General features: G+C 45.4%; 1 pseudogene across 1 annotated transcript; it reads right to left on the bottom strand.

Moving 5' to 3' along the window:
* Positions 1-1,187: 1,187 nt before the first annotated feature.
* On the bottom strand, positions 1,188-22,948 carry LOC311123491 (transcription regulator protein BACH2-like; annotated as a pseudogene). Its single transcript, XR_014615155.1, has 3 exons — positions 21,402-22,948; positions 5,760-5,966; positions 1,188-4,196 (listed from the first exon to the last, which is right to left on the bottom strand). The product of XR_014615155.1 is annotated as a transcription regulator protein BACH2-like (transcript).
* Between the last annotated feature and the right edge of the window lie 1,157 nt (positions 22,949-24,105).

Raw genomic sequence — 24,105 nt, forward strand, 5'->3', positions numbered from 1 at the left:
ACTTTCAACTCCCTCCAAAGATTTTCTATGGGGTTGAGATCTGGAGACTGGCTAGGCCACTCCAGGACCTTGAAATGCTTCTTACGAAGCCACTCCTTCGTTGCCCGGGCGGTGTGTTTGGGATCATTGTCATGCTGAAAGACCCAGCCACGTTTCATCTTCAATGTCCTTGCTGATGGAAGGAGGTTTTCACTCAAAATCTCACGATACATGGCCCCATTCATTCTTTCCTTTACACGGATCAGTTGTCCTGGTCCCTTTGCAGAAAAACAGCCCCAAAGCATGATGTTTCCACCCCCATGCTTCACAGTAGATATGGTGTTCTTTGGATGCAACTCAGCATTCTTTGTCCTCCAAAAAGGTGAGTTGAGTTTTTACCAAAAAGTTATATTATGGTTTCATCTGACCATATGACATTCTCCCAATCCTCTTCTGGATCATCCAAATGCACTCTAGCAAACTTCAGACGGGCCTGGACATGTACTGGCACTGCAGGATTTGAGTCCCTGGCGGCGTAGTGTGTTACTGATGGTAGGCTTTGTTACTTTGGTCCCAGCTCTCTGCAGGTCATTCACTAGGTCCCCCCGTGTGGTTCTGGGATTTTTGCTCACCGTTCTTGTGATCATTTTGACCCCATGGGATGAGATCTTGCGTGGAGCCCCAGATCGAGGGAGATTATCAGTGGTCTTGTATGTCTTCCATTTCCTAATAATTGCTCCCACAGTTGATTTCTTCAAACCAAGCTGCTTACCTATTGCAGATTCACTCTTCCCAGCCTGGTGCAGGTCTACAATTTTGTTTCTGGTGTCCTTTGACAGCTCTTTGGTCTTGGCCATAGTCGAGTTTGGAGTGTGACTGTTTGAGGTTGTGGACAGGTGTCTTTTATACTGATAACAAGTTCAAACAGGTGCCATTAATACAGGTAACGAGTGGAGGACAGAGGAGCCTCTTAAAGAAGAAGTTACAGGTCTGTGAGAGCCAGAAATCTTGCTTGTTTGTAGGTGACCAAATACTTATTTTCCACCATAATTTGCAAATAAATTCATAAAAAATCCTACAATGTGATTTTCTGGATTTTTTTTCCTCAATTTGTCTGTCATAGTTGACGTGTACCTATGATGAAAATTACAGGCCTCTCTCATATTTTTAAGTGGGAGAACCTGCACAATTGGTTGCTGACTAAATACTTTTTTCCCCCACTGTATATTTGTGTGCATGTTTGTGGTTGTCTGTGTATGACTGTATACGGGTCTAACTAAAATCGTAGGGAAATAATTATATGGTCAAATAATCAGACTAGCACACTGCGAAACACAGACATACTCTACAAAGCTGCACTCTAATATCACAACAGCATTTGATATCAGTCAAGACTAGACTACTACACAACTGTGTCCAAGAGAGGGCAGCCGGGTAACGCCAAGGAGAATTTGCAGACAGTCATCAAAGTGTATATTATCTTTCTGACACTGTATAGCTTTTCATCCTAAATTAAGTTAAGGTTATGAGTAAAGCTTTCTATTCCAATTGAATTCACTCCTCTTCATAGGTTCTGGCTCTATTTCTCATGTTTTGTATTTTCAAGCACATCCCTGTTAAACAGATACGAGTATTATTTCTGTATATTTACGTTATAAATGTAAATATTGTTCATCAAAAGATAGACTAAATAATTTAGTTGAGGACTATCGTTAGAAGCAAACACAAGCTAGACAAAATAACTAGGTAAAATATACAGGCAGCATGCATTCACATCACAGAATATTATGTTTTCAACAAATGTACAATCAGGGCAAACATGTTACTATATCATGCTTTCACATGAACTGAAGTCCCAATTAAATTATTCAATTCTTAAAGAAATACAAATATAAGATGAACACTCTCTAAATATTATAATGTTAGCTTCCTTTTTGTTAATAAACCTGTTTGCTGTAGGTTTTTGAATTTAATGTCTTCATAGAGATATTTATATCAATATAAACTTATCAATAAGATGTATTAATTGAAGTGCCAATTCAAGTGCTTCAGTATCAGTGTTTTCAGGGTTCTGAACCTGACCTAGACCCTCTATGAAGTGCTATTAGAACTAGTTACAACTGAGTATCTGGTGCTGGAAGGAAAGTGCCTGATCTTGAGCCCAGATTCATTGGAGAATGTATCCTTAGTCAAATATAAATATTTTGTGTATGTTTTTTTGTTACAGACAGAATATCTACTCTCAAACTTCTTGACAACATTGAAACATAACACTAAAGAAATTCAAAGGGTGTCTGTGAGAGGTTTCACCATCATACATATAGCATCTTTAAATACTGATACAAAGAAAGAATGTTTTGCCAAAAACACAACAAGCCTAAACTCTTTTTCACATTTAAAGAGGTGTCAAAGTTTGAATGGATGTGTTAATAACATACTTTACACTGTTCTCGCCAGCAACATCCGTGTGTGTGTGTGTGTGTGTGTGTGTGTGTGTGCGCACGTGTCTCTGTGTGTGCGTGTTTGTGTGTGGGTGAGTGTGTGTGTGTGTATCAAGCTGATTTCCTGAGTTTAAGAACACCCACCCTTATGGGGAATTTTCCTTTAGTCAGGAAAAAGCAAAGCAAATATTTTCCCTTAGAAAAAAGGTGCTTGATATAACCCCAGTGAAAAAGAAACGTCTAAGCCACTACCTGTACAATATTACTGTGACAGTCACCATGCGCCATACTATATACATTATACGTTATTACGTTCTGCCCAGACAAGCACTTGGAAGTTACCATTACAACATCCAAATACAATGGTTTTGCTGATGTGTGGGAACATTGCTATTTGGGAACCACCTGCCAAATCGTTTGTTTTTCTCTTTCGTTTCAGTGCTGAGCAAGGCAAAGGAGGAATGTTTAGGTACTGTCTGTACACATCGTTTTGCTGTACAGGAACTGCAAATGAGTGACGCAGAAGACATTTTTGCATATGAACATTTACAGTCTAACTGCTTCAGAAATCTCTCATGTACAGAAGCTGTATTCTTATTTTCATGAATCATGTTGAACATTCAGAATATATTTTCCTGAGTTTGAATTGCTGTGACAAGGGCCACGAGACAGAGGGAGAGAATACGAAAGATAGCAAGATAGAGAAATAGAGAGAAAGATGTAGAAATAGTGATAGAAAATAGACAGAGTAGGAGAGAGTGAGAGAGAGACACACAGAGAGAGAAAGGGAGAGTGAGAGAAATAGAGAGACATAGAAAGAGAGATAGCGAGAGAGACAGAGAGATAGAAACTGTAGGTAGATCAAGAGACAAAGAGAGTTGCTGTTAGGTCCATTGAGGTTTGAATTGAAGATGTGATCTTTGCCCATCCCTGTGAGTAGACTGTATTGATAGAGAACAGTGTGTCCACTGTGGAGGTTGCTTCCTGCAGGGGCAAGGTGGAGCACCATTGTGTGCAGAGTTTTGTGTGGGAAGTTCCTACTCTGTCATGGTTACAGAGAGGAGAATACCTGGAGAACAGTATTGCTGTTAAGACAACTGTAGTGTCAACCTATAAAAATACAACAAAAATACATAAATAAAAACAAACAAAAAACGTGTTGTTTAAAGAACACTGGTAGAGGCTGAACATCTCACCAACCCCAAGGAAGGGGTTTGTCAGAAGAAAATAAAAACTACAAATTAAATAATAAAAAACAGATATTAAAACCACAGTTTACTAAGTACAGTCCTTTCTTGGCTGTTCATCAGTTGTACATTTATCAGTCATTTCCTGGCAGAAGTCTACCGTCACCGTCTGATTGGACTGTTCATTGAACGAGAGCCCCGCCTCCATGTATAAACTTGGCTCTTGGCCCCCCGCCTCATTGCTACCTGGCCCCCCATCAGCCCCGTTGCCCATGGCCCAATCAGGCTCACTCTCTGAGGGCCCGTAGGACTTGAGGAAGCTGGGCTCCAGGGTGGCTGAGCTGGAGTGGGTGTTGAGGTCAATGCTGTTGGAGGCAGCGTTGCTGGCAGTGGTGGTGGTGGTGGTGGTGGTGGTGTTGGTGCCGGGCTTCAGGACAGGGCAGTGGTGGTTCAGGGACTGGACCTGCTCCGGGCTCAGCTGCCTGTCCCTGCAGACCTCCTGGGACAGACAGGAGAAGTTCTCCCACAGCTCGCCCATACACTCCTTCAGCTGGTTCCTCTCTGCCAGCAGCTTGTCCTTCTCGTTCACCTGATGGACACAAAAGGAAATATTAGTGATGAGGACTAATGTCATGAGCTGTGGTCTGACAAGGAGGAAAGAGACACATACACACTGCTAAGCCCTTTGAGGCTGCAGCTAATGTTCTGTAAACACAGCCTCTAGCAGCAGTATGAAATATCCAGTAGATACATAATGCATGGTATTCATTTCTTCATATCAACATAAAAGTGTTCACATGGCCTATATTATTTGCTCCCTAAGCGTATATATTAAACCATTTGTTTCAATCGTGAGCATACTTTTGATTAGGTTTGTGATGAGCAAGCATTTCCAGGGTGCTGTGTGCACTGAGGTAAAAAGGAACGAGGTGGTGGAAAGATGTTTGATGATGATGTTCTCATATCTAAGATGCTGCTGGGTGATATCAAGGGGAAGGCTGTCAGTCCTCTGTGGAGAGTAAAGCACTAGTGTGTGTGTGTTTATGTGTGTACGGTTGACACACACAACACATCAGAGGCTCGCAGCTCCACCCCCCTCACGGAAAAAGCGTGGCGGCTGCCTGTGAGAGACCGCCATGCCATGGAAATGCGGGGGCAAGGAGGTAGGAGAGCCTACACACAGCTGATTGTCCTTTGACAGCGTGGCAGCTGGAGGGCAGTTAGCTGGCGTGAAAGTGCTGACACAATGTTGTTGTAATTAATATCGCTCTATCCCAAGGTAATGTTTGTTGCGCTGTCAAAATGTTATCATTAGTAAGTCCAGGGAGAGAACTGTTATATATAGACACTACATTGTTCTACTACTCTACAGTCTATAGCAGGTGTGTCAAACATACGGCCCGCGGGGCAAAATTAGTTTGACACCCCTGGTCTATAGAAAGCAGTGTGATTCTTTATCTATGTGCTTACAATATTATTGCCTGTCTGTGATCTGAACCAATCACAGGGGAAAAAAATAAATGATCCAAAAGCTGGTCAAAAATAAGAAAGCAATGTGTGAAATTGAGAATAGCCTACGTGTGAAGGAGGAGGCAGTTGTCTGACAGCGTGTGCATTTCTATATGTGTATGTGGAATGCCAGTAGGTCTATACACTATGTACTGTAGCATTTACAGGATATCTATGAGAGAGAATGACATGTCATATACATATACTACCAGTCAAAAGTTTGGACACACCTACTCATTCAAGGATTTTTCTTTATTTTTACTATTTTCTACATTGTAGAATAATAGTGAAGACATCAAAACGATGAAATAACACATATGGAATCATGTAGTAACCCAGAAAGTGTTAAATAAATCAAAATATATTTTATATTTGAGATTCTTCAAAGTAGCCACCCTTTGCTTTGATGACAGCTTTGCACACTCTTGACATTCTCTCAACCAGCTTCATGAGGTAGTCACCTGGAATGCATTTCAATTAACAGGTGTGCCTTGTTAAAAGTTAATTTGTGGAATTTGTTTCCTTCTTAATGCGTTTGAGCCAATCAGTTGTGTTGTGACAAGGTAGGGGGGGTATACAGGAGATAGCATTTACAGTCTATGAGAGAGAATGACATGTCATGTAGATCTACTGACACACTCACCAGTTTTCTGATCTCGCACTCCAGGTTCATGATGCAGTCAAGCTTCCTCTTGCGACAACGCTGCGCTGCGATGCGGTTCTTACTCCGCCGCCTGATATCATGGATGAACTCCAGCTGCTCTGAGGTCAGTTTGTGCATTTTTACCATCATTTGGAAGTCATTCCGTGGAAGATTTGTGATTTGATTAACAGGGAATGGAAGTTTTACCTGCCAATAAAGAAATTAAGAATTACTTTTCACATCTGACCTCATACAGCGTTGACTTAAATTTGATTAATTGAGTGAATGATCATGGAAGAGTTTGATGAATAGACATTTGAGTTATTCACTGCGTTAGCACACTCCGCCAACCCTGATGTTCTAGCAGTGTCTGAATCCTGGCTTAGGAAGGCCACCAAAAATTCTGAAATGTCCATCCCCAACGACAACATTTTCCATCTAGATAGAACTGCCAAAGGGGGTGGAGTTGCAATCTACTGTAGAGTTAGCCTGCAGAGCTCTATCATACTATCCAGGTCTGTGCCCAAACAGTTTTTTTCTAAAAATCCACCTTTCCAGAAATAAGTCTCTCACTGTTGCCGCTTGCTACAGACCCCCCTCAGCCCCCAGCTGTGCCCTGGACACCATATGTGAATTGATAGCCCCCCATTTATCCTCAGAGTTCGTACTGCTTGGTGACCTAAATTGGGATATGCTTAACACCCCGGCCATCCTACAATCCAAACTAGATGCCCTCAAACTCACACAAATGATCAACGAACCTACCAGGTACAACCCTAAATCCGTAAACATGGGCACCCTCATAGATATCATCCTGACTAACTTACCCTCTAAATACACCTCCGCTGTCTTCAACCAGGATCTCAGCGATCACTGCCTTATTGCCTGCGTCCGTAACGGGTCCGCGGTCAAACGACCACCCCTCATCACTGTCAAACGCTCCCTAAAACACTTTAGCGAGCAGGCCTTCCTAATTGACCTGGCCCAGGTATCCTGGATGGATATTGATCTCATTCCGTCAGTAGAGGATGCCTGGTTGTTCTTTAAAAGTAATTTCCTCTCAATCTTAAATAAACATGCCCCATTCAAAAAATACAGAACTAAGAAGAGATATAGCCCCTGGTTCTCCTCAGACTTGACTGCCCTTGACCAGCACAAAAACATCCTGTGGCGTATTGCATTACCATCGAATAGCCCCCGCGATATGCAACTTTTCAGGGAAGTTAGGAACCAATATACACAAGCAGTTAGGAAAGCGAAGGCTACCTTTTTCAAACAGAAATTTGCATCCTGTAGCACTAACTCTAAAAAGTTTTGGGACACTGTAAAGTCCATGGAGAATAAGAGCACCTCCTCCCAGCTGCCCACTGCACTGAGGCTAGGAAACACTATCACCACCGATAAATCTACAATAATCGAGAATTTCAACAAGCATTTTGCTACGGCTGGCCATGCTTTCCACCTGGCTACCACTACCCCGGCCACCAGCTCTGCACCCTCCGCTGCAACTTGCCCATGCCCCCCCCGCTTCTCCTTCACACAAATTCAGACAGCTGATGTTCTGAAAGAGCTGCAAAATCTGGACCCCTACAAATCATCTGGGCTAGACAATCTGGACCCTTTCTTTCTAAAACTAGCTGCCGAAATTGTCGCAACCCCTATTACTAGCCTGTTCAACCTCTCTTTCGTAACGTCTGAGATCCCCAAAGATTGGAAAGCTGCCGCGGTCATCCCCCTCTTCAAAGGGGGTGACACTCTAGATCCAAACTGTTACAGACCTACAGTGGGGAAAAAAAGTATTTTGTCTGCCACCAATTGTGCAAGTTCTCCCACTTAAAAAGATGAGAGAGGCCTGTAATTTTCATCATAGGTACACGTCAACTATGACAGACAAAATGAGAAAAAAAAATCCAGAAAATCACATTGTAGGATTTTTAATGAATTTATTTGCAAATTATGGTGGAAAATAAGTATTTGGTCAATAACAAAAGTTTCTCAATACTTTGTTATATACCCTTTGTTGGCAATGACACAGGTCAAACGTTTTCTGTAAGTCTTCACAAGGTTTTCACACACTGTTGCTGGTATTTTGGCCCATTCCTCCATGCAGATCTCCTCTAGAGCAGTGATGTTTTGGGGCTGTCGCTGGGCAACACGGACTTTCAACTCCCTCCAAAGATTTTCTATGGGGTTGAGATCTGGAGACTGGCTAGGCCACTCCAGGACCTTGAAATGCTTCTTACGAAGCCACTCCTTCGTTGCCCGGGCGGTGTGTTTGGGATCATTGTCATGCTGAAAGACCCAGCCACGTTTCATCTTCAATGCCCTTGCTGATGGAAGGAGGTTTTCACTCAAAATCTCACGATACATGGCCCCATTCATTCTTTCCTTTACACGGATCAGTCGTCCTGGTCCCTTTGCAGAAAAACAGCCCCAAAGCATGATGTTTCCACCCCCATGCTTCACAGTAGGTATGGTGTTCTTTGGATGCAACTCAGCATTCTTTGTCCTCCAATAAGGCGAGTTGAGTTTTTACCAAAACGTTCTATTTTGGTTTCATCTGACCATATGACATTCTCCCAATCCTCTTCTGGATCATCCAAATGCACTCTAGCAAACTTCAGACGGGCCTGGACATGTACTGGCTTAAGCAGGGGGACACGTCTGGCACTGCAGGATTTGAGTCCCTGGCGGCGTAGTGTGTTACTGATGGTAGGCTTTGTTACTTTGGTCCCAGCTCTCTGCAGGTCATTCACTATGTCCCCCCGTGTGGTTCTGGGATTTTTGCTCACCTTTCTTGTGATCATTTTGACCCCACAGGGTGAGATCTTGCGTGGAGCCCCAGATCGAGGGAGATTATCAGTGGTCTTGTATGTCTTCCATTTCCTAATAATTGCTCCCACAGTTGATTTCTTCAAACCAAGCTGCTTACCTATTGCAGATTCAGTCTTCCCAGCCTGGTGCAGGTCTACAATTTTGTTTCTGGTGTCCTTTGACAGCTCTTTGGTCTTGGCCATAGTGGAGTTTGGAGTGTGACTGTTTGAGGTTGTGGACAGGTGTATTTTATACTGATAACAAGTTAAAACAGGTGCCATTAATACAGGTAACGAGTGGAGGACAGGGAGCCTCTTAAAGAAGAAGTTACAGGTCTGTGAGAACCAGAAATCTTGCTTGTTTGTAGGTGACCAAATACTTATTTTCCACCATAATTTGCAAATAAATTCATTAAAAATCCTACAATGTGATTTTCTGGGAAAAAAATATCTTTAAGAAATTTGTCTGTCATAGTTGACGTGTACCTATGATGAAAATTACAGGCCTCTCTCATCTTTTTAAGTGGGAGAACTTGCACAATTGGTGGCTGACTAAATACTTTTTTCCCCCAATGTATATCCATCCTGCCCTGCCTTTCGAAAGTTTTTGAAAGCCAAGTTAACAAACAGATCACCGACCATTTCGAATCCCACCGTACCTTCTCCACTATGCAATCCGGTTTCCGAGCTGGTCATGGGGCACCTCAGCCACGCTCAAGGTCCTAAACGATATTATAATCGCGATCGATAATAGACAGTACTGTGCAGCCGTCTTCATCGACCTGTCCACAACCTCATAGCCTTGGTTTCTCAAATGACTGCCTCGCCTGGTTCACCAACTACTTCTCAGATAGAGTTCAATGTGTCAAATCGGAGGGCCTGTTGTCTGGGACTATGGCAGTCTCTATGGGGGTGCCACAGGGTTCAATTCTTGGGCTGACTCTTTTCTCAGTGTATATCAATGATGTCGCTCTTGCTGCTGGTGACTCTCAGATCCACCTCTACGCAGACGACACCATTTTGTATACATCTGGCCCTTCATTGGACACTGTGTTAACAAACCTCCAAACAAGCTTCAATGCCATACAACACTCCTTCAGTAGCCTCCAACTGCTCTTAAACACTAGTAAAACTAAATGCATGCTCTTCAATCGAACGCTGCTGGCACCCACCCACCCGACTAGAATCACTACTCTCGGCGGGTCTGACCTAGAGTATGTGGACAACTACAAATACCTAGGTGTCTGGTTAGACTGTAAACTCTCCTTCCAGACTCACATTAAGCATCTCCAATCCAAAGTTAAATCTAGAATCGGCTTCCTATTTTGCAACAAAGCCTCCTTCACTCATGCTGCCAAACATGCCCTCGTAAAACTGACTATCCTACCGATCCTTGACTTTGGCGATGTAATTTACAAAATAGCCTCCAACACTCTACTCAGCAAATTGGATGTAGTCTATCACAGTGCCATCCATTTTGTCACCAAAGCCCCATATACTACCCACCACTTTGACCTGTACGCTCTTGTTGGCTGGTCCTCACTACATATTCGTAGCCAAACCCACTGGCTCCAGGCCATCTATAAATCACTGCTAGGCAAATCCCTGCCTTATCTTAGCTCATTGGTCACCATAGCAACACCCACCCGTAGTATGCGCTCCAGCAGGTATATCTCACTGGTCATCCCCAAAGCCAACACCTCCTTTGGCCGCCATTCCTTCCAGTTCTCTGCTGCCAATGACTGGAACGAATTGCAAAAATCTCTGAAGCTGGAGACTCTTATCTCCCTCACTAACTTTAAGCATCAGTTGTCAGAGCACCTTACCGATCACTGCACCTGTACACAGCCCATCTGAAATTATCCCACCCAACTACCTCATCCCCATATTGTTATTTATTTTGCTCATTTGCACCCCAGTATCTCTATTTGCACATCATCTCTTGCACATCTATCATTCCAGTGTTAATACTAATTGTAATTTTTTGCACTATGGCCTATTTATTGCCTTACCTCCATAACTTGCTACATTTGCACACACTGTATATATATTTTCTGTTGTATTCTTGACTTTATGTTTTGTTTTACCCCATATGTAACTCTGTGTTGTTGTTTTTATCACACTGCTTTGCTTTATCATGGCCAGGTTGCAGTTGTAAATGAGAACTTGTTCTCAACTGGCTTACCTGGTTAAATAAAGGTGAAAAAAAATAATTTGTAATGCCACATTTCACCAGTAGATGGTGAAGGAACACCATTGTCAGGACTAGAGATATAGAATGTGCCTCAATAACACAAGTAGCAAGCCTTCAGCACTCTCTCTCTTTTCCAACCTCAAATATTGAACATGAAACCTATTCTCAGGCAGAGGGGGACAAGGTGATCTAAGAAACTAGTGTCTTTCCATCTGTCTCTGCTAGCTTGGAAAGGTGCCAGTGTGACAGCTCAAGGAGGGACAGGCATGGACTAGAGTGCATGATATGTAACATCTATACTATCTACCTGCAATAATCCACAGGGACTGCAGAACAAAAGAAACATGCAAAGCCATACTTTCTTTGACACCTACAGTCACATAGAGTGCAACGATGGCCTGATTAATGCAAGGGCTTACATGGGGCTGAAGTCCTGGGGCCCAAGCCCGTAGGGGGCCCTTAAGGCAGAGAAAAATGGAAATGTATATATATATATATATGATATATATATATATACTGTATATATATATATTTTTTACTGCAATAAGCGAGAATTTGGTTGCCCCCCTCTTGACGGCAGAGAGAAAGTAAATTACCTGCAATTCTACACATTTTGCCATGACTTATGCCATGTTAATGATATCTCAGTGAAAGTGCCCTGCGTGCCTGGCCAGTATTCGGCCATGATTACTACAAGTTTAGCTGGCTAAACTAATTTACCAATCTAAAAATTGTTAACTGACATGGCTAATTGAGTGACTGTCAGTGACTGACATAACAAGAGAAAAACTGCTGATGCACAACAAAAGTTTGAAATTGCACCTTGGGTATTCTACCATTCAAATTCTCAATAGTAGGTTGAAACCCCCACTGAGTAACCCCCCGCCCCCCCAAAAAAATATATAAGAAAAAAAGAACAAAGCCCCGGGGCCTATTATTTGTTAATCCGGCCCTGAGTGCAACACTAACCTGGAGAAAAAATCATTGCCAATAAAATCCTGATAATTGCAAAATCACAATACAATGACCCCCCATATTAGTTGCATGGATTTGCTGACAATATCCAGGAGGATGTGATCATTTTTCTCTCACAGAGCATCAATAGCCTGATTTTTCTGCTCTCTCAGGTACTGGCAAACCTTCTAATACAGATTTAGGATCTTAATTTGAGCCAGTTTGCTACAGCAAGAAAATAATCCTGCATCAACAGGAAATGTGAATTATTATGTGGATTATAATTAATGGACATTTTTGTAGGGGTTGATACATTTTTGGTTAGGGTAAATCAAGTCTGACATTTTAAAATAGAAATTACAAACTTTAGAAACCTTTTTGTACCTTGAATACACTACAAGTTTGCATTTCCTGCTGTGCAGGAAAATTCTCAGCAACAAAGGAGTGATCAAATTAAGATTCTACATCTGTACCCACATACATTACACACAGATCCAGCCCAGCTAGATCTCACAGTACCAGAAAGCTGTAGCAGAGTAGCTTAGGGGAAAAGAGAGGAGAGAGAGGGAAACAGGATGGCAGAGAGAAAGAGAGGAGAGGAGGAATAACAAAGAGCCAGAGGAAGACAGCCAGAGAGCTTGGCAAGATGAGAGGACCTGCCACTCTCCTCCGCTCTGCTCTCTCTCCCCATGGCTGCCTCTCTGGAACAAAGTAAAACGGGAGGGAACAGGGGTGTCAGTTGGGTTTGGCAGTGGCCATACTCTAGCTCAAGAGCAAAAATGTTAAGTAGGCAATAAAAAAGTTGACTAAAATCGTTCCAATCCCGATTAAAATACAATGTCTGTTTAGCGTGTTGGAGGAGTGCAGCTGCTCTTCTCAGGCCTTTTCTCTGTCGTTTAGAAAGCAGAGAGCAGAGACACTGCCAGTTTGTTTTGCCGGTCAGCTGCTTATAGGCAGTGTGCTGCTTGCTTTGAATTTGATGTCGGCATTTTAACTCGGCCTTGTAAGCCTTGTTGTAATCTGATAGCCAGGGGCTAATTTAATTGGGAATTGGGAGGTGAGGAGCCCTCCTTTTTGGTGATCATTCGAAACCAAAAATATAGTTTATTCCTATTAAAATATAGGTTGTGATAGCAGTAGACTAGTGCAATTTGGTTTAATGTAGCCTATTGGTATGAGAATAAACAACTGAACAACTTGCTATTTAAAGCATTTCCCTATGGACTATTTTTGGCTTCAAGACAATACAAATTGTAGGCTATAACAAATGTGCATTGTCATGCAGTGACAGAATGATAATTGAGATAATACAAATCATTAATGATGAACTACTTGCTGTAGAACTACTTCAGCATCATCATCTGCTTGCATCCCCCTACCTGTAGCCTACCTTCCTCCGGTATAATGAATGTAATATAATAATATGCCATTTAGCAGACGCTTTTATCCAAAGTGACTTACAGTCATGCGTGCATACATATTTTTTTTTTTGTGTATGGGTGGTCCCGGGGATCGAACCCACTACCTTAGCGTTACAAGCGCCATGCTCTACCAGCTGAGCTACAGAGGACCACAATGTAAACCTCTCACTCTATCAGTCTTGTTTGCCCATCTTCCTCAATTAAAATGAGATGTTCTTACAGATCAATCTTGCTGGCAAAACGTAATTAAATATTGCTAAGTTATTTAGCTATAGTGTGGATGTAGGGCTGTTTTCATAAATATATAATTAGCACCCAGACAGTGCAACTTCTGTGTAAGCAACACAATAATATCAAACTGAGACAAGCTGGCCCAGGGAAAAAATTACATGAGCCGCCCCCTCGTTGGATACTATGTTGCAGCATCAATATTCTTGGCGCAGCCTTGTTGATACAAAATGTTTCAATATTCTCAGAACCACCTTGTTGATACAGTGCTTCAGTATTCGCAGAATGTTTCCCTTCCCTGGCGAGTGGCGAATAACGCAGACAGGCAAATGCAAAAATGAGCGGGAAGCGCACAAGACAATGCTGGTGGGAAGTGTACGAGACAGTGGCTGGCTACTAGACAGAGGCACTGTCCATTCAGCACCACGCCACGGAGCTTCACTATGCCTACCTGTATGGCGGCGCTGTCCATTCAGCGGTGCTGAATCATTTAAGGCATGTGTAGATTTTCCTTTTGTATTTCGTGATTTTCGTCATTCTTTGGTCGAGTTTGTTTGTCTTCATGATTCCTTATCGATTATAAGCCTAAGTAAGTCGTTTGATGTATGCCTTTTATTTCAATGCATGTGTAGGATTTATCTGGCATAGTTTGCATTCCTGGTCAGCTGTTTTATTCACCGGTTACTTTCACATTGATGTCGGCATTTGAAGTCGGCCTTGTTGTGACTTGATAGTGTGTATTATGCATCTATTTCATGTTGCACTGCCTGCGCCATTCCACAAGTCAATTAGTGAATTTATGATGAGGTTGAGCAGTGGTTGACATTCTATATGCTGTTCCACAGACCTTTGAAATTCCCCTCCCCCACCCCATTTCGCCATACCCTAGTTTAGTGAATTGACGCCACTGGGAGGGAGGGGGGGGAACGGCTCACTGCTCTTTCTGTACCAGATGGTCCCATCACCTGGGGTAAGTGCTTCACTTCAGAGGACAAAGCAAGGTGCCTATTCATTGAAATCACTCTCCACTGAAGAGCAAATCTAGATGTCAATTTATCCCAGAGAGAGAGTGAGAAGCTTGAATTTCCTCATTAGAAGCCCTCAGTCCTTCCAGAGTCGTTGAGACCATTTCTCATCTCACTCTACATGTGCATGTAGACACACTGGGCCCTGCAGGCTCCCTGCCACTACTAGCCAGGGCATGGCAGTGGCTACAGAGGGAAGAAGAGAGGGAGGGTGATGGAACACATCCACATCCTGCCTGCTCCATGTGGTCTATACGAAGAGAAGATGACTCTTGTCTTTGATGATGGCCCCTCTGAGTGCCATGTAATGAAGACCGATAGTTATAGAGGTCTACGGAGTGACCACACCGGTGTACTGATGGGGGCTCTTTCAGACAGGCTAGAAGAGGGAGGGAGGGAGGGAGGGAGGGAGGGAGGGAGGGGACGTACAGCCAGCCACCTTTCCACAGCGAGCGAACTTGTGAGGTTCTTTTCTTTTTTCTTCAGGGCAGTGGCGCGCGGTGCAGCGCAGGAGGGATGTCTAGGCTATATTTAGTGGCTCCGCCAGGAGAACCAGTCCAGTAACAAGGCTGGGATGACAGAGTGCAGCTCCGACGGTAGTCATAAATTCAGACCCAAAATGTTCTGGATTCTCACTGCCCCCCCCCCCCACCCCTTTTTTTCTTCCTTCTTCTCCTCTTTTCCCTCCTCCCTCCCTCTCTCCTCCCTCCCACCTCCCTCCTACCTCTCTCCTACCTCCATCCTCCCTCCTACCTCCCTCCCTCCTACCTCCCTCCTACCTCCCACCTCCCTCCTACCGCCCTCCTCCCTCCCTCCCTCCTCCCTACCTCCCTCCTCCCTCCTCCCTCCCTCCTCCCGCCCTCCCGCCTCCCTCCCGCCTCCTTCCCGCCTCCCTCCTGCTTCCCTCCTACCCTCCTCCTACCTCCCTCCTCCCTCCCACCTACCTGCCTCCTACCTCCTTCCTACCTCCCTCCTACCTCCCTTCTACCTCACTCCTCCCTCCCACCTCCTTCCTACCTCCCTCCTCCCTCCCACCTCCCTCCTTCCTACCTCCCTCCTACCTCCCTCCTCCCTCCCACCTTCCTTCTACCTCCCTCCTACCTCCCTCCCTCCCTTCTCCCTCCTCCCTCCCTCCCTCCCTCCTACCTCCCTCCCCCCTCCCTTCCTCCCTCCCTCCTACCTCCCTCCGTCTCACTCTGTCTCTGGGTCATTATGCTACAAATGGGTCCTGAGTGAAAAGTAGGGCTCATCTGTTACCCGGGCAGCACTGTGTGTCTTGTGCCGCTCTACTCTACTTTCCCCTCACCTCAGACACATAGAGAGAGGCTTGGCAGCTGGCTGCCTGCAGGTCTAGACCTGGGCCGAGCCCTGGGAGTCGGATGGATGGGCGGCCCGACAATGACAGTGGGTTCTGTGCAGCCTGACTGCCAGTGCCCACATGCAGGGTTGGTGACCCACGTTGAACCCTGGGAGGGAGTTTAATACTGCGTCGTCCTGTGAGGAGAGAGGCATACAGTGCCACCTACTACTGTGTCCCTTCTCAGCTATTGACACAAGCCCCGGGGCAATAAATACTCCCAATTTTCAGAGCAATTTCCTTTGAAAGTCGAAGCAATTTACTAAAATGGCCATCCCACTCTGATTTATTCTTAAGATCCAACCGTCTACCATTAGTTACTCCTGCCTGCTTTCTAGAGTGCTGCTATTGTGACTGTTGCTCTATCTCTGCATCAAAAAGAGAACTTTATCTGGTAAGTACCATCAACATAAATGTGAACACTAGCGTCTTTCTATGTTTTACATTTACATTTCAGTAATTTAGCAGACACTCTTATCCAGTAGTGAGTGCATACATTTTCTGACTTTTACATACAAAAATTCCCCCAGTTCCACCGCGTTTAACCATGCAATAAATCACATGTGGTTTATATGCAATAAATCATGTGGTTTATAATGTGATTAGAGAGCATCATGCATCCTATGGAGATCTGGGAGAAGATAATGTTCTTACAGAGCCTCGTTTAGTATCTTATAGTATCTTGTTCTCCCGTAAACAGGCGTTATTGCCGGAACCCCCTATGGGAGATGAGTTAGTTAGAGAGGCTATTTGGTGAAGCGATGGGCTGTGTGTCTGTGAGTACTGCTACTGCAGGATGCCAGGTCCCAGGGGATGGCAACATGGCAGTGACCCAGCTGGCCTTAGGGCTGACATAGAGCCTGTTGGATCTCAGCTGCCAGCCCCAGCATCCGTCCTTCCTCCATTGGGCATCACAACAACAGCCTGACATAATACACACACTCTGGCTGCACACAAGACAAATAACAAAACCTACAAGACTTTTGTTATATATGAATCTCAGTTGGTATCACTAATTTCAGCTTGCTTAGTCACTTCAATAGACAAATAAAAGTAACTTCAAGGGACAAATAAAAAGTGTCACCGCTTCCTCTCATAACGAGCCATCCATAACATATTAATGCCTTTTTCAAATACAGTAGGCATAAGGCAAAAGGCTGCACCAAATCAGTATATTGTGGTTTACACTGTATGCTAAATAATATTTAGACCACAGACGCATCATATCAAGAGTGTAGCAATATGTTTTTTGACTGTAGAAATAACAGAAGTGATATTTAGGTCTTGTGTATTTCCTGTGTGAGTCACACCTTCATTCCGGGGTTAATGTTTGGTGGTGAGATAGGAAACATTGTGTTGCCAATATATCAACACGACTTCCCTATCACTCCCACCTCGCTCTCAGATCAATGTTTGCAGTGTACTGTGACCAGACGATGTGTCATTGAGCTCAACGCCTACACAAGGGAGAGAGAGAGAGAGAGAGAGAGAGGGAGACTGATGTTTTGCGGAAACAGCTCAGAGATCTTCCACCGAGATCCTCTGTGTTTTGTGATGACAATGTCTCAGCTCTTAAATTCTCCTTTATCACTGTACAATCCATGTCTGTTTCCTCCTCTGTGAGGTATAGTGCAAAAAAATAGGATGTTTTATTGTTAACATACACCGAATATGTGCAGTGAAATGTGTTGTTTTACAGGATCAGCCATAGTAGTACGGCACCCCTGGAGCAAATGAGAGGTAAGTGCCTTGCTCAAGGGCACATCGACAGATTTTCTCACATTTGGTATTCGAACCAGTGACCTTTCAGTCACTGTCCCAACGCGCTAACCGCTAGGCTACCTGCTGCCTAAAACATTGACTGGTGGTGGAGTACTGGGCCCGTATTCAAAAAACATGGTGCTCTATTATCACCTCCCCCTGTCCACATAATCTTACTCATTATGATCTGAAAAGGCAAAACTGATCCAAGATCTGCTCTCCTACTTTGAGACTCTATGGTTACAGGCCCTGGTTCAGCTTACAGAGTGGCATATCCTCTCCTGACCCTATTGACTGACTCACTAGGTGTCATATGTGCCAGCTGGGAAACAGTTGAACAGAGTTAAGGTGTAAAATTGTAGTCATTAAGTAGTGTGGTGTCTGCTATGTGTCGAGGTGTTGCTAATGCACCAGATGTGGGCTTGTACGCAACACCCCATAACCTCAGTAGTGGGAGCGGCCAGGAGACCTCGAGTGACTCAGACTACCTTGAATGACTATTGCCTCTCTCGGTCAGATTATCCTCCAGTTGAACAACTTCCTTCCTTGTCAGAATTCATTGTTTCCAGTGCTGGGGCTGCAGCTATTTTTAACAGCAGCAGCGCCGGGCGCTTGCTCTGCTATCTCTCCCTGAGTGGGACCTGGCCTGGCTGCCATTTGCTCTGCAACACACAGAGGGAGAGCCCGAGCCAGAACCTCTTGTCTCCCGGGATGCTAGCTGTTTGTTTGTACAGCCGACTCACTGGGGGGAAAAAGGAAAACAGTGCCCCAGGAAGTATGAGGTAGCAGTTTTGTTACCAGATAAGGCTGGAGGAGAGGAGGGTGGCATTTGGCCATTTGGCATTATGTAATTGCTCTTCTATGCCCCCATCCATAAGGCCATGTCATAAACCAAACAGTACTGAGAGAGAGGTTCTCACACACACAGCAGCATCTGAGACCCAGCACAGCCAGCCAGTCTCATTCATAATACATCTTATCAGCAGCAGACGATAGTAAAGGGGAATGCTGGCAGATATACTGTAAGTCCATGTGGGTCAATAGAGATCTGACAGTGGATATTGTGCGCCACTAATCAACAATTGAGTGTAGTGGTCCATAAACTCATTGACTCACACAAGATGACAAAGGGAACTGGAAATGTCTAAAGAGTAATTTTTTAGACTAAATCAATTGTCTATAATTTACAGCTGGGGCATTCAGCAGTCCTTCAAACGTCTCATAAATCACTGGGGCTGGGTGCCATGCCTCTAAGGTAATAATTACACATGACTGCTAGGGCCGTTTATCTTGCTGCTCTCTGTTTGTGCACAGAAGAAGTGACTGGATTCCTCCACAGTCGGAGGCTCAATCCTGCCACATTGCTCCAACCCTGGTGATACGGGGACTAGGCTCTGTGAATCCAATCACCATGGCAACACACCAGTTTCTCTCTCTCTCTTTCTCTCTCAGCTCCCTGCACGCTTCACGGTCTCAGCCTGAGAAGCGGAGAGCCTTATTCCTTCATACAGAATACGTCTGATGCCTACAACAAAAGCAAATGCTACTGATGCAATAATTTCAAACTGAAATTGAAGAGGCATCAGACGTATTCTGTATGAATAAAAAATATATATATATTACATTTTCTTTTTGATGGAACAAAACAGTTTTCATTCAGATTATTATTATACACTTCACTAGTCTATATTCTATCTATCCTCAGTGATCTCAAAGTATACAACAACAGGGCTGTTCTGCAGTCAGTCTGGAGGACGTCAGTCGTCTGGCCGGTGGATTAGGGGATGATTAGGGGATTGGCCATCCTTCCTTGTCAGCAGCACGGCTGGCGCTGCAGGCTGCAGTCTTATCATGACACAACACAGAGCAGACCCTCCTCCACCAAAGGACCTACACAGCTACATCCTCTTTCATTACGCTGCTATTGTCCTATCACTATCACAAACATGACTTTTCCTCAAACTTAGACTATTATGCTCTATCTGTGTATAACACAACATAGCCTACCTTCACTTTCAAGTAGTGTAGGTGTATATCTAATTGTTGATACACTAGAAATGTCACATACACTATAAGCTATATTTGTGTATAATCAACAAAGGCTACCTTCTCCTAGGTGTACAAGTAACTGCCAAAATAAAGGAAACACCAACATAAAGTGTCCTAATAGGGCATTGGGTCACCACGAGCCAGAACAGCTTCAATGCACCTTGGCATAGATTCTACAAGTGTCTGGAACTCTATTGGAGGGATGCGACACCATTTTGGGCGATATACTGACACCAGGCGATATACAGTTTATACCGTATACAGGAGTATTTCGAAATAACAACTGTATGATTTTCAATGCCGTAAAACATTTTTATGACAGGGGCTGCGGTGGTGTGTGTTACGCCACTGCTTATAACTATACGTTCAGTATAACTATACAAAATCTAAATTATATCCAGCCCAGTGCTCCAGCTATGCATTTGGTTTGCTAACTTGTTAGCTAAGTGGATAGATGTCAAGATCAAGTTTCTTGGTTACAGCAGAGACATTCAATCCCCTCCTGGATCAAGATCCCTGTTGCCTAAATGTTTCTTTGTTGTTGAAATAGCGCCCCTTGTGTGCACTCAGGTAATACCGTGTACCCCGTATGGTACAGAAACGTTATGATGGTATGAAAATCTGGATCCCGCCCAACCCTAGGTGGTGGAAAATGCTGTCTCAGGCGCCGCTCCAGAATCTCCCATAAGTCTTCAACTGGGTTGAGATCTGGTGACTGAGACGGCCATGGCATATGGTTTACATCATTTTCCTGCTCATCAAACCATTCAGTGACCACTCTTGCCCTGTGGATAGGAGCAATGTCATCCTATAGTGGTATAGCCATGTAAAACAAAATAATGGCCTGCCCAGCATTTTTATACATGACTCTAAGCATGATGGGATGTTAATTGCTTAATTACTCAGGATCCACACCTGTGTGGAAGCACCTGCTTTCAATATACTTTGTATCCCTCATTTACTCAAGTGTTTCCATTATTCTGGCAGTTACCTGTATATCTAATTGGTAATGCACTATAAATGTCATAGCACAGCATATGCAGATTGTGTGGAATTGAATTAGAGATGTCAGGTTTGTGGATGGATAATATGAACTAGTCAGCCTGCGCTGCCCTGACAGCTAGGGGGACAGCGATAAAGCCCCAGGAGAAAGCCTTCAGATCCTTAGAGCGAGTCCTGACCCCTCCGCCATGGACCATCTACATCTCAGTCATACAACCCTACTACACTAGCACTTCCCTGTCCACAGGATCAACCAATCACAGCCCTCGACACAACCACCACCTCCTTGGGAGTGTGTGTGTGGGTGTGTGTGCTCAGATTGCTCTAGCGAGCACGCTTGATTCGGACTCTCTCTCTTATTCAGTCTCATTACACAGATCTCCAGCAGTGTGTAAGACAGATTAATAATATCAAAGCACATCTTTGCCCTTGTTCTGTTCGTGGTGGTGCTGCTGTAAATCTTTTAGTGAAAACACTCCCGCTTCAATTACATGATGATCTAATCTAATGACTATTAATGCAGACCTGGAGAGCTAGGTCACCATATAATTAGGAATTAGAATACTAGAATGGACATGAATCTTTTTATGATGGGATAAAGGTCAGCCATTTTGGTCAGGGAGTTGGTCAACCATGGTTTACCAGTGCTGTTATATTATATTGTGTAAAATAATGAATTAGAAAAATGTATATGCACTGTATGGTTGTCATTTAATATGATCTCTATGTAGGTCACTGTGAGATGATGATGATGATTAGTCCCCAAGGTGGGACTGGGTGTACGAGGCATTGTGTACGTCATGAGAGAAGACAGTGTGACAGTGTCAAAGTCACTCACCTCTCGGCCTTGATCGACTCGGCACGACTCGCTGTCACCCTCGGAGAAGGATCCCGACTCGTCGCTGGAGTTGGTGCCGTACGACTGCTCGCACTTGATTTTGGGGCGCACCTGGTTGAAGAGGGCGTCCCCCCCATCACGCCCTGTTCCTGCTGGTCGGCGGCAAGGCGGAGTGCCACGTTGGAGCACGGCGAGGTGGAGAACTCAAACTGGGGCAGGCTGCAGGGGGAGCCGCCACTCTCGTCCTCCGCGTAGGAGTAGGAGGAGCAGGAGCTGGAGGTCCGCGTGCGGGTCTCAGAGGGCGGCGAGCGCGAGCACACCTTGATTGGCACTGGGCAGCTGGTGTTTGGCAGCGGGCGACAGAGGACCGGCGGGGGCTCAGTGGTGGCGGAGGCGAGGGAGGGGGCACTGCTGGGGGAGTAGGTCTGGGAGCTGGGAAGGGACTGGCTGGCACCGGCCCACAGGCCCATTGGCGTGTGCTCTGAGAGCTCCATCTCCAAAGAGTTCCCGCCGGGATAGGAATGCACCGGGGTGCCCAGACGGTCGCAGGCCCCTGAGGAGGAAAAGATTACACTGCGGCGGTCCAGCTCCACTTCCTGTTTGCAGACGCCATGGCAGGAGGTGGACTTCAGCGACGAGAGCCTCAGAGGGAAGCCGTCTACCTCCTTCAGGGATGTAACAGACAGGCCCAGCTCCCCAGCAGTGAAGTCTTTTGTTTTGTGATCTCCCTGAGTGGTTCCTTTGTCTTGGGGGCAGACGCTGGCGAGTCTGTTGTCAAATAGCTGCTGCGAGACGTTGGGCAGACCCGGCAGGTCCGCTCCTTTCTTGAAGAAGGTGCGGAGGCAGGTGGGGGACTTGCTCCTCTTGGCGGAGGAGGCGGACAACACTGGGACACTGTCCATCTCCATGCCTGTCTCCTTGTCCAGGCCGTCCTGCTCGTCCCCCGACAGGCACAGCGAGATGGCCTCTTCCTCTGCCCGCGGCTCCACTTTGATGTCTGCCACCGGCGACCTGCTCTGGCCCCGGACTGCCCTGCCGCTGATGCCGCCACTGGTCTCCTTTAATAATAATGTGCTTGGTAAACCTGAGGTACTGGTGTCGTTATTGTGCTTGTTGCAGGCCCACTGGTACCTCCTGTATTTGGGACAGCGGGGGAGGTCGGATGCTCCGTGCATGTCGAAGTCCAGTCGTCCATCGCTGAAGTCACTGGGCACTGCCACGGGTAGCCGGTCCTTGTCCGGGGCGTGCCGTAAGGAGGAAAGGGCTTCAGCGCGCCGGGGTGAGGCGACCTTTGTTGTCGTCTCAGACTGCATGTTCTCATCCTCGGTCTCGTGGTTGCCCTCGGCCGGCACCACCTTGTGGCACAGCAGCAGGCCATCCTCCTCGCTGCGGAGCTGGGCCTCCAGGAAGCGAAAGCACGAGTCCTCCAGGTTGTGCATGCGCAGGAATTCGGCACAGCGGATGACCTCCTGGATGTTTTCTCTGCTGAGTAACAGCTTAGCAGTGTAGGCAAACTGCAACAATGGGGCGAATCCCCTGGCAGTGACCTGAGAAAAAACAGGGAAATTGCCAGCATTACCATCAGCACTGCCATTGTTCTGAGCCCTTGGAGTGTGGTGAGACAAGCCGACAGCTCTAATGACCACAAACAAACACTGTAAAGTACTAGTTCATCTTTTATCGGGTCAGCACCGAACATTGTAAAAAGCCAGTAAATCAAACCCAGTGGTGCTGGGCTGGCTGACTGGCAGGTGGCAGGTTGGGTGTCCATCCCCCGTTTTCATTACAATAACCCTTGTGACATACTGACATTTCACTGGGCTACCACAGTCTGTCTGCCCTGCCACCCGGCGGTGACCTATCACCCTCCCCGGCGGCTCCCACCCACCCCTGTGTTATGTTGATGTACAGGCAGCCTTTGTTGTCATCACAGACTGCAGCTCCTCCTGCTGCTACTGCTGTTGCCTCTCTTCCTGTGTCAGTCCCCTGCAGCCCATCTTTAAGTGCCTGTAAAGCCGAATGGTTTGTAAGACTGCAGCTTATCCTTATTGCAGCCATGTGGCGTAACCTAGGATGGGAATCCTTCAATTTAGACTTAATGCTGGATAATTATGTAAACTCCTGAGCCTGCAGAAGCTTGGAGAGAGAGAGAGAGAGAGAGAGAGAGAGTGGGAGGGAGGGAGAAAGAGAGAATGGGAGAGAGAGAGAGAGAGAGAGAGAGAGAGAGAGAGAGAGAGAGAGAGAGAGAGAGAGAGAGAGAGAGAGAGAGAATGGGAGGGAGGGAGAAAGAGAGAATGGGAGGGGGAGAGAGAGCGAGAGAGAGAGAAAGAGAGAGAGAGAGAGAGAGAGAGAGAGAGAGAGAGAGAGAGAGAGAGAGAGAGAGAGAGAAAGAGAGAGAGAGAGAGAATGGGAGGGAGGGAGAAAGAGAGAATGGGAGAGAGAGAGAGAGAGAGAGAGAGAGAGAGAGAGAGAGAGAGAGAGAGAGAGAGAGAGAGAGAGAGAGAGAGAGAGAGAGAGAGAGAGAGAGAGAGAGAGAGAGAGAGAGAATGGGAGGGAGGGAGAAAGAGAGAATGGGAGGGGAGAGAAAGCGAGAGAGAGAGAGAGAGAGAGAGAGAGAGAGAGAGAGTCTCATTTTGAAGGTAAAGAAAAAACAGTTATGAAGTCTTTTTACGTTGCATGTTGGAATTTACAAGGATTGTAAGTC

Source organism: Coregonus lavaretus, assembly GCF_964263955.1.
Source record: "Coregonus lavaretus genome assembly, contig: HAP1_SCAFFOLD_4463, whole genome shotgun sequence".
Lineage (NCBI taxonomy): Eukaryota > Metazoa > Chordata > Actinopteri > Salmoniformes > Salmonidae > Coregonus > Coregonus lavaretus.